This window comes from Corvus cornix, chromosome 2 (assembly GCF_000738735.6).
Source record: "Corvus cornix cornix isolate S_Up_H32 chromosome 2, ASM73873v5, whole genome shotgun sequence".
NCBI classification, from domain to species: domain Eukaryota; kingdom Metazoa; phylum Chordata; class Aves; order Passeriformes; family Corvidae; genus Corvus; species Corvus cornix.
In genome coordinates this window covers 39361129-39372261 of record NC_046333.1, presented here as the reverse complement: position 1 = coordinate 39372261, position 11133 = coordinate 39361129, and positions in this window count along the sequence as shown.

Genomic DNA, 11133 nt, shown 5'->3' with positions numbered 1-11133 from the left:
ACCAGATAGATGCTAATAATATTATATAGGCCATACAATTTAGATCCTTTTAGTAAGAAAGACTAGAATGAAGCAGACTCATCTCTAAATGTAATTTTATAATCATAACACACAATACACTTAGATTTTCTTTATGCCTGGACACAATCTGTTTCAGTGCATCATTGTAAATCTGTTGCACCCCCCAGAAAAAGGCAGCTAATAATCTTACATCTTTTTGATGCATTTTATGAGCATGTCTATGTGCTCTTGGTTGCCAGGTTTAAGCTCCCAAAGACAAATGGCTAAAGCCAGTTGTGTCCTCACTGTCGTCCCACATTCACTCACAACTGATGCCCATTGCATTCAACTCACTTTAAGAGGCTTGTTGGGCTCATTTGCTTTTGCACTCAGCAATGAGAGGCCTTTTCAGCACTAAACATGAAGTGATTCTTTTGCATTTCACACATCTTACCACCTCCCAGCACACTCCATGAGAACCTCACTGGCTCAGTCAGGACTGAACTCCCTGCTCAAGCAAACTGCATGAACATTTATGAGCTGATGAAGTCTGAGATTAAGTGGCTCCCCTACCTTGCAGTCAACACCCCTGAAGTTACAAGACACAAAATTTCTTTGCTCATTACTCTTGTCTTGAGATGATGCCTAAGCATAGTCCCAGCAAGGACACTACTAGATTTGTCTAGATCTAGGCAGACTCCTGAGAGTTGCATGATAGCCCTCAGAGGGCCTATGACAGATTTACTGATCTGCCCTTTGAAGTCTTAAGAGAACTGCAAAGGTCTGGGCAACTCATCTATATGTTCTGCATTTCCAGCTGAAGCTTTCCTGTTGGGAGCCAGTTTTGCATCAAGGAAGAGACTGAATGTGAGCCAACAGTGGGTATTTACGGGATCTGAAATCAAATATGTGAGCTTGCTATCTGCGTTACCATGAGAGCACAAAGCGCAGTACTAACCACAGTCTAGTTCTTAGTCTCAGAGAACTTCTTTTTGTTTCCACAATTGTGTTCTACTAACTAGGCAGGCTACAGCTAAGAATCAAACCAAGCTTCCAGCAAGGCCACTTTTGTCACTCATTCACTCAACCCCATATCAGAATCATAGAATCACAAAATAGTCTGAGTTGGAAGGGACCCAGAATGACCATTGAGTCCAACTCTTAAGTGAATGGCCTATACCATCATTTTTCCTTGTGAACAAATTGAAGAAATAGGCATTCTGATTTAAAAGACAGCTTCAGTATACATTTTAATATCATATATCCTGCACATTTTCACATATTTTTACAGAGTGAAATATTTTGGGAAATTATTCATTTTCTGTGATCAATTTTTTCTCTGCAGACATACATCTGATATGTTCTATTATGTTTTTAGAAGCCCATTTCCAGTTACAGAACCCTTGCCTTGCTGTTTTCATTAAAGAAAAAAAGCTATTTTTCTGCATTGAGCTAGCTAAACTTGCCCTGGTTTTGACCTGGGTAAATATGACAATTTATAGTCCAGCTTGCTTATATGAAAGATTAATAAAAAGAAAATTTTTCCCTTCCTATAATAAAATGTTTACTCTCTAATAATTTATCTTCTGTCTGGACTGTCTAATAACAGAAGGCCACTTTGTGGCCACATAATCTGTATATTGTAGGAAATTCCTTCTGTAGTAGGGAACATTGGCCGGTAACTCCTCAACCATCTGCCCCGCATTTACATTAAGCAGAGAAAGACGTCAGAGAGATTCCAGCACTCCTGACATGGGCAGATGTGATGGCAAAGCAGTAACTGGGCTCCTTTGCAGCACAGCAGCTTTTACAGACCTTTCTTTCCCACTTGGTAGAAACCAGACCAAAAGGCTGCTTATGCTGGGTTCTGCCATTCTACACCAACTCCAGCTGACATTTAGATACAGGGGAGAAGGGAGGGCTGTATCACAAGTTTGAAATTTGTGTGACAAGCGTACAAATACACTGATCGCTGACACCATGTTCCATCTGTGTATTCATTATTACATCTAGCCAGATATTTATTTCAAGATACTCGATGTATCAAATACACCATTTGAGTCTATGAAGTCGGTGGTTTGTGGGAACGGTGGTTATTTAGCTAATTGAACTCAAAGACATGTGAGAAAACTGTGCAAAATGTCAATAAGAGAGCATTTATATAAATTTTCTCTGCTACAATCAGTAATTATTTTTCTTAAAATGTGATAAAGAAAATTCAAGTGTCCTCTGAAGAGTTACAGTGTTATTCAGAGACCAAACTCAATCTTTAATGTGTGAAACAGAAGGATTATAATTTTGCTTTTAAAGCAAGCATCAACAGAATTTAATAATGGAATTACATCTGATGCTTCACTGATACTGAGTGCGCCTTGTGAAGCAAAATAAAAGACTGTCTCACAAGTAAACAACACTATTATCTCTCTAGCTTGAATCTAGCACAAAAAACCCTCTTACCATCTCTTCTGCAGCAGTAGCTGGTTTATTAATCTTTATGCAGAACATGTTATCATAATATCTAGACTATCAAAAACTCCTAAAACAGTGATCGTTGAGGAAAATCCCTGACCAAAAAAGAAAATCATTGGTATAAAGAAAGCCACCCAACATATTAGCTCAGCTTCACTACTCAGTAAGTCAAATTGTAAATCCTAATAATAAAACGGAATTATTGCAGGACATCTACCAAACCATTTGGAAGTATCCTGCTATATTTTTTCATCATTCACACATGATATCTAGGAAATGCTGCAGCAAGTGACATAAAATGGCCAATGGCTACCAGCCACACATGTAACCTGCTGTGAAAAGTTAGAGCCAAAAAATTACTCTCCTGTGTGTAGGACACCTGTGGGTGAATCCTCTATCACACTAAAAGCTGCTAGCTGGCAATCAAGTTCAAACACCTGATCACTAGATACATGTGTATTTTCTTTGTCCATCTGCAGCACAGGCCATGTGCCAGAAGTGTGACTAGAAACTAAGAAAGAAGCAGTGTAGTGTACCACATGTTTAAGAAACAGCTAATAAATGTGCACTAAATATTTACTACTTTTTAAATTCACAGTCAGAATGCTCCAAAGGAAGTATAAACATCAGATTTTTAGCCATGGGATTTACAAGCTGTTGTTGTTGTTGTTATTATATTTCGGAGACTACTGATGTTGTAATGTAAACTTTTCTCAAAACCCTTAAAATTTCATATTAAGAGAAACTTCTGAAAAAACCACTAAGGTAAATCAAATAATTTCCCAACTGATTTCATTAGTTTGTCAGAACATGTTAAAAATCAGATCACTGGTACTAAATGCAAACTTCCTGGTACACATGGGTGAAAGGAGGTATAATGCATGATGGGATAAAGAACTGTAAGTCTTGTTAAAAACCAAGATTAATCTAAACCTCACTGAAGCTAATGGGACTTTCCATTAACTTCTACAGTCTTTGGATCAGGTCCTATAGTTTATTTTTCTCTGTCCTTTTATCTTCTCTCCCTTTCAGATTTGTTTTTCTCCTTTATGTGTTACAAGAGCAGCACTGAGAGCTGAAATGGACAATGCTTAGCTGGCAGTCATTCTCTGGTAATTAGACCGAGCCTCAAACACCTGACCTGCACATCTATGGATATCAAGCACGTCTGAGTGCCCAATTACCCAGGAGTATTAAGAAATAGGTTTGGAGGATGGGCAAATGATTTGATTCTTAAACTCTTCTGTAGTTGATGCTGTGCATGCTTCTTCTTTAGCACAGACTAGAAGACCCAAAGAGAGACTGGAGGTCAAACCCTGTCTGAACCATCATATGCTGTGAACAATTTCTTCATACTGTTTAGGATCTTTGACCTTTAGAAAGTCTACAGCATTCATAATTATATCTAAAGCAGCTTTGATGGTGTCTTCCTCTATAATGGATTCACAGACGTGAATAATACTCCTTAATTTTCAAGTATATCTTTTTCAAATTAATATTTCAAAGAGAGAAACCCTTATCTTGTTAAGAAGAAGAGTTTTAGGGTAGTAGCTCTTCCATAGGATGATACAGTTAGGTGGCCTCTCTTGTTAAAAATGTTCTAGTACCCATCTAATGCCCACTTATTTATGGATTTTAGACTAAAAGCCCTTTTTTGCCAGTTTTCTTCACAAGCACTTATCTCAGCATCCTCATTAGACGGTTTTTCTCTTTTCTTTTTTTTCAAGGCCTATCCATGCCCTTGGTACTTTCTTTTGTTCCACTCTGCAAAAGGAATGGCTTTAAAGGATCTCTCTCTACCAGTTTCAACTTTTTTTCCTTTGTAATTAGCCTTATTTGAGGAGCAGAAAAGTAGAAGACCAGAGAGAAATAATAATAATAAAACCCCCTGGTGAACAAAGCAGATGATGTTCTTTACTTCAATCATATGCTGTATAGCCTGAGTCAAAGAACTTGCACATCTTTTTTTTTTTTTAAATCTGACTCATACAGTACATGCAAGCCAGCTGAGAGACAATTTTGAAGCTAAAGAACAGGAATGTTTTATTCAGCTGGTTATTGTTATTGCCAAGAGCTTATTTAAAAGTTATAATTAAAGAAACCTTTTGCAGATAGTAATTTGAAAAGGAAAGATATGTTTGCCATCATCTGCTGAGAAAGAATATATTGATAACGTTAATACACAAGTGTGTGAATAAGAAAGAATATATTTATTATATTAATTGGCAAGTGTATGAATCTGAAAAATAAGCAGTGAAATAATATATTGGAACTAAAATGGAACCTGAATATGAATTAGTGTAGAATAAAGTCTAGAACTACTAATATTGTAGCTAAGTCTGGTGTCAGACTTTATTCAAATAATCAGGGAGGTATATTTCTTTGCTAATTCTCTTTCAATCTGAAAAAGATACCCAATACATATTGGCAGTCCTGACAAATCTTTAGACTCTAGAAGGTATTTCAGCATAGACAACACTGGTGGAAATACAGAAATCTGAATTTTTAGTGATTTTGAAACTCACTTGTGAGTGGTTCAGAAGCCAAGAAAAAGAAAAAAAGGGTCCATTTACTAATAAACGGAATGAATTTTATTCTAACTTTTTTCAAACTTTTCTTTAAAAAAACCCAAAAATATTTGTACCTTGAATATCAGATACTGACTTCCTAGATTTTATTTGCATTTTTTAGTCTTTTTTTCCTTCTTGGTATGCAGTTCTTGCATGGCTAGATATCTAAATGAATGAACATTTACCATGTGGAACAAAAGCCCATTTGAATTTTTAAAAAGCAGAACTCTCCCCTAAAAGTACTTCCAAGCATTCCCACTAAGAAGGAAAGATTCAGAAATTAAGACTTCCACTATTGGAAGTCCACAGCTGTGAAATCATTAGCCTTTTCTAAAAAAAAAATAAAAAAAAAATAAAAAAAAAAATCTGTGAATTACGTATTTTTATTATTTATATCACTTTGAAAAGTACATAAAATTTATCATGACGGCTACCAATAATTCAGTTAGCTTTTGTCTATTTTAAGATGACTAAATTTGTGTCTTGTGTTGACAATCTTGATTTTATGTTGAGCCTAAAATAAGTTCACCCAAGCTAACAGTAATTTCCACAAATGTTATAAGATTATCTAATATTTACTATAAAAGAAGCAACATACATGCAAAGCCTTGATCTTTTAATTTTTGTTTATATGTCTAACTTCTAATAATTTTAGAATTATTCAAGTTAAGCTAATTTTGATGGGTACCCAGTTCAGTTAAATATTTCTACTTCTGTGAATTTTACTCACACTAAAAGATCTTTTTGAATCTGCAAAAGTGAATGGAAAGAGTCATTCCAGTAAGATGGTTGCCATTTGCTATGCTGCTTGTGTCAGAACAACCACCATTTTTGCCACTCATTCTTTTTTAGTTCTACACAGAAGCATAGTAATATAGTAGTACAGAAAATAGCATCATATATTATTTCAGGATGATCACTGTATGCTATGGAACCTTAATAAATACGGTCTGAATTTTGGACAGAAAGTTCAGGCATTTGTTATCTAAATAGGATCACTCTTCCTCATTTTGCATATCATGAACCCAGTCAATCTACTGACATTCTGTACAACAAGATGTGTAGGTTCACACTTGCAAAATCGGAGACAATTCATCAGTTTGCTGATACTAAAACCTGCAAGTCTGAAGTGGTTAAATCTCTCATTATTTTATCTCTGTACCTACTCAGATATTTTCCTGTGGTGTCTGATCATTTACAAAATTGTCTCAGATAATGCAAATACATTATGCAATCCATGCTCACAACAGAACCATCAAAGTTACTTTGTGGCCTGCATCGTTTAAAGAATTACATCTGTTTCTGTTAGTATGCTTAAGATAGTCAGATGTACTATATTTTATCAGGTAAAGGACTCTTTCTTGGAAAGGGAAGTTTACTTCTGCTTTTGATTTCATATTTTGTATGCTTCCTTTTATATTTTGAGTTACAAGCTAACATTTTTAATTGATCCTTGTTCCAGTTTGGGCAAATTTAGAAATATATATATCCTCTGAGAGAAGGCACAACCACCCCTCCCCCACCAGGTTCGGGAAAAAATAAATTTTCCTCGAAGGAAAGTGAAGAAGATAAAACTATTTATTTAACAAACACATGGGAAGGAAAATAATGTTAGATGGTAAAATCTTTCGCGGTAGAGGAAAAAACCTGGGAAAGTGTTCGAGTCCTCCCTTTGGTCTCCTTGGAGCTGGGGCTTGGGCTGGGGCCAGGCCCTCTGTGCCCGGTGGAAAGTCCTCCCGATGTGCTCTGATGTTACAGCAATCAGGCAGTCCAGTAGAAAAGGGAGAAAATCCAGAATTCCAGAGAAGGAAATCCAAAGTCCAACTCTCAGTCTCTCTCCGGAGAACAAGAAGAAAAAAAAAAACTGGCCAAAAAACTGACTGGAAAAAAAACAAGCCGGGTGCTTCCTCCCTCCCCTGCCCCAGCTAGGGAAAAAAAAAAACCCTGCTATCTTTTTGTAACCTTGAACGAGCTGCAAACTGCTTTGAGAAAGTTTTGCTCAGTTTCTTCCTTCCCCCTTTCAGGCTCAGTTTAGAGGCATAGAAAGGCACAAAAATTAATTTCTGGGCATAGGCAGCGATATGGGATACACATCATAAGGTCACCCCAAGACAATCCTCTAGCTGAACCCAGCTATGGCCTCAATATGCACAGGAAAGGCAGATGAGCATCACAGACTTTGCAAAATCTATATATGTGCAAACACTTGTGGTGCTTCACCTGCATGAAGTTTGGCACAGAAAACATCTGTGGGAAAATTAGAAACTGACTCTTGCTCAGACCTAGGGAAAGTGAAGAGACTTATGGAAGAGACTTGTACTTCCCTAATAATGCCAACCTGACATACTGAGAAGAATATAGAATGAATGAGGTTATTTTAACTGCATCCTGATAGAATACGCATCATTTGATGCAACAAATCTTTCCAAAATCTTTTCAAAATCAAATTTTCAAAACAATTAAGTTTGATTTAGTAGGATGTTGCATAGATTAAATATCTCGGTTATGAAGTATTTTTTTTTCCTTTTCATTCGTAGGAAACTTACCTACCTATTAGTGGTAATTTACTCTGTCTGGCAGTAGGTATTTTAAGTGAATATTTCATACAGAAAATTACTCCTCCCTATGTTTTAAAGAAATCAAACAGAAATTAAACTCTGAGAGGCAGTTTTCTCAATTTAAACTTGTACCTACACTCTCAATCTATTCCTTGGCCAGCCTGTATTTGTGCTCGGGACTGCCGTGACTCAAGTGCACCTGGCATTGTGGAACTTCATGACGTTGCATGGGCCCACCTCTCAAGCCTGTCAAAATCCCTCTGGATGGCATTCCTTCCCTCCAGTGTGTTGCCTTCACCAAACAGCTTCATGCTGTCAGCAAACTTGCTGAGAGTGCACTCAATGCCACTGACAATGTTGCCGAAAAAGATGTTAGACAGAGCTGCCAGTACAGATGCCTGAGGATCACCACTCATCACTGGGCTCCACTTCAAGCCATTGACCACAACAATTCAAATGTGACCATCCCACTGATTTCTTATCCACTGCATGGTCCATCCATCAAATCCATCTCTCCAGTTTAGTGACAAGGATGTCATGCAGGAAAGTGTCAAACACTTGTCAAATGCATCCCACTTTGAGCAGGAGGCTGGAGTAGGCAACCTCCATAGGTTCCTTCCAAACAACTTTTCTACCACCCCGTGACTAAACTGAATGAATCAATACTTTAATTAGGGACATTCAACTTTTGACTTTGTTACTCATTCACAAAAGAGAGATGTTACTTAAACCCCCTATTTTTCATAAAATCTTCCTTAAAATACTGAAAGCAGAAGCATCTAATCTGAATGCCATTCATACAGAATGACTATCTTTTGTTTCATGGCCAAATACTCGTACAGACCAGCCTACACCCTTCATTATGGGTCTTCATGCTCAGCAGAGAAAGAAATCTGCTCTGTGTTGACAAACCTGAGGACTGTAGAATTGCTCCAATCCTGCTGTGCAGAACTTGTTCTTTTGTGAAAATGCATTTATATACAGATCACAAGTGTTGTGAGTCTAGCATGTTGTCAGCTCAGTTAAAATGGTATCCCCAAATCAGAAGATTTGGAAGAAAACAGATGTGGCAGAATCAGAAATACAATGACTGGTAACACACAGATCTTAAAAGTCTCTTTCTATGTTACTCAGGACTGATGTCAGACTCCTGCTGCTAATGCTAGTGGAGCCTGGGCCTTCTCTCTAATCCTGTTCATGAACTGATGAAATGTCCTCTTTAAACCAATCCTGTTTGCTCTCTCCATGGTGATTTTAAAGAGGTTATTCCAAGGCTCATTCCTCTTAAACTTAAAAATGTTTTAATTTTCAATTATATGCATGCCCAGATTAAATCTTGTTTCTTGTGCCAACTCAGACCTACCTGCTACCTGCTACCAGGGGTTGAGTACTGGTAAGAAATTTTTTTTCTTGATAGAAAATGAAAGCAAATTTACTTTTGTTTGCAAATAAACAAGAAGTGTTTTGCCATGAGTTCAAAAAGCCAAAACCAAATTCTTTGTGCTTTGTTCAGGACTTCTTTTTCTTTAGATTTAGTATGGAAAACAAGACTCTGGGGAACCACAGAACAGCAGGGAAAAATAAAGTAAAAGAGAAAAGAAAGAGAGAGGAAGGAATTCGGAAGGAAGGAATTTGGAAGGAAGGAAGGAATTTGGAAGGAAGGAATTCGGAAGGAAGGAAGGAAGGAAGGAATTCGGAAGGAAGGAATTTGGAAGGAAGGAAGGAAGGAATTTGGAAGGAAAGGAGGGGGAAAAGTAAAATAGAAGAAGGAAGGAAAAAGAGAAAAAGAAAGGGGAGGGGAGGGGAGGGAGGGGAGGGGGGAGGAGGGGAGGAGAGGGAGAGGAGAGGAGAGGAGAGGAGAGGAGAGGAGAGGAGAGGAGAGAGAGGAGAGGAGAGGAGAGAAAGGAAAGGAAGGAAAGGAAAGGAAAGGAAAGGAAAGGAAAGGAAAGGAAGGAAAGGAAAGGAAAGGAAAGGAAAGGGGGAAAGGAAAGGGAAGGGGGAAAGGGGAAAGGGGAAAGGGGAAAGGGGGAAGGGGGAAGTGGGGAAAGGGGAAAGGGGAAAGGGGAAAGGGGAAAAGGGGGAAAGGGGGAAGGGAAAGGGGAAAGGGGGAAAGGGGAAAGGGAAAGGGGAAAGGGGAAAGGGGAAAGGGGGAAAGGGGAAAGGGGAAAGGGGAAAGGGGAAAGGAAAAAAAGGAAAAGGAAAAAGGAAAGGAAAAAAAAAAAAGGAAAAGGAAAAAAAAGGAAAGGGAAAAAAAGGAAAGGAAAAAAGGAAAAGGAAAAAGGGAAAAGGAAAAAGGAAAAAAAGGAAAAGGAAAAAGGAAAGGAAAAAAGGAAAAGGAAAAGGAAAAGGAAAAAAGGAAAAAGGAAAGGAAAAAGGAAAAAGGAAAAAGGAAAAAGGAAAAAGGAAAAAGGAAAGAAAAGAAAAGAAAAGAAAAGAAAAGGAAAAGAAAAGAAAAAGAAAAGAAAAAGAAAAGAAAAGAAAAGAAAAGAAAAGAAAAGAAAAGAAAAGAAAAGAAAAGAAAAGAAAAGAAAAGAAAAGAAAAGAAAAGAAACCCACTTCTGAGTTGTGGGTGGATCAGCCTCTACAGGACTTGGCCTCAGCCATGCACAGAGCCGCCGTATCACCAGCACTAATGCTGCAGTGGCACTCTTAATGCCTCAATGGCACTCGTAGTGCCCCAAGTATTGCCGGTAGCTTGAAACCACACACAGCAAACTGTTCCAGTACAGTCTGAGCTGAAGGCATCCACTGCCAATCTGTTCTCACCAGACTTTACAAATCTTGCAGGCACCTAAAAGGGTTATCTCAAGTCCTCCTCAGAGTAAATAAAATATTCTTTAAAAGGCTTTTGGGGATCCTCAGGGCATTCCAGTATTGCCAGGAAGATGCTTTCCTCTACCTAGTAGAGAAATACATAACAATGTGCTTTAAAAATTAAAAATTTAAAAGAATCTGAATAATTACTTCCTGTCAATTTTCTAGGTTGGCATCATGTAATTCAAGAGTGAACCATCTCAACAAATTCACTTGGAAATGTCTGTCTAGCCTGTGGAAAAGCTACGCAAATCTGTGTACCGAGCACAATACATAATGAAGTTTACACTTGCTTTGGGTTTGTCCTGAGGAATGTACAGCAATTCTAACAGAGTTTCTGTCAGTGTTACTAGCTACAACATACAGTTCAGTAGCACAGGAGTCTATTTCCTGCTCAAAGGGGAAAACAAGGACTTAAATATTTACAGGTTAGCTGTCTCAAAATACTATCAGTTAGTTCTCCTTAAAAATAATTAAGTTCCTGCTTCACCAGAATTAATGAAAAAGAATGTTATTTTGTAGATGTTAAAACTACAGGGCAGGCAAAAAATTCATAATGAAACCAGTGTTCTTCTGTCTGCTTCGTTAGGTTTTCATAGGCTATAGTCTTGGACCACTCCCTTTTGACCTGACCATAACAATGAATCAAAATTAAATTGATCAGGGTCTTGTACTCTGATTTGTTCAAATAACTGCATTTTGTTTTCTGACATGCACCAAAG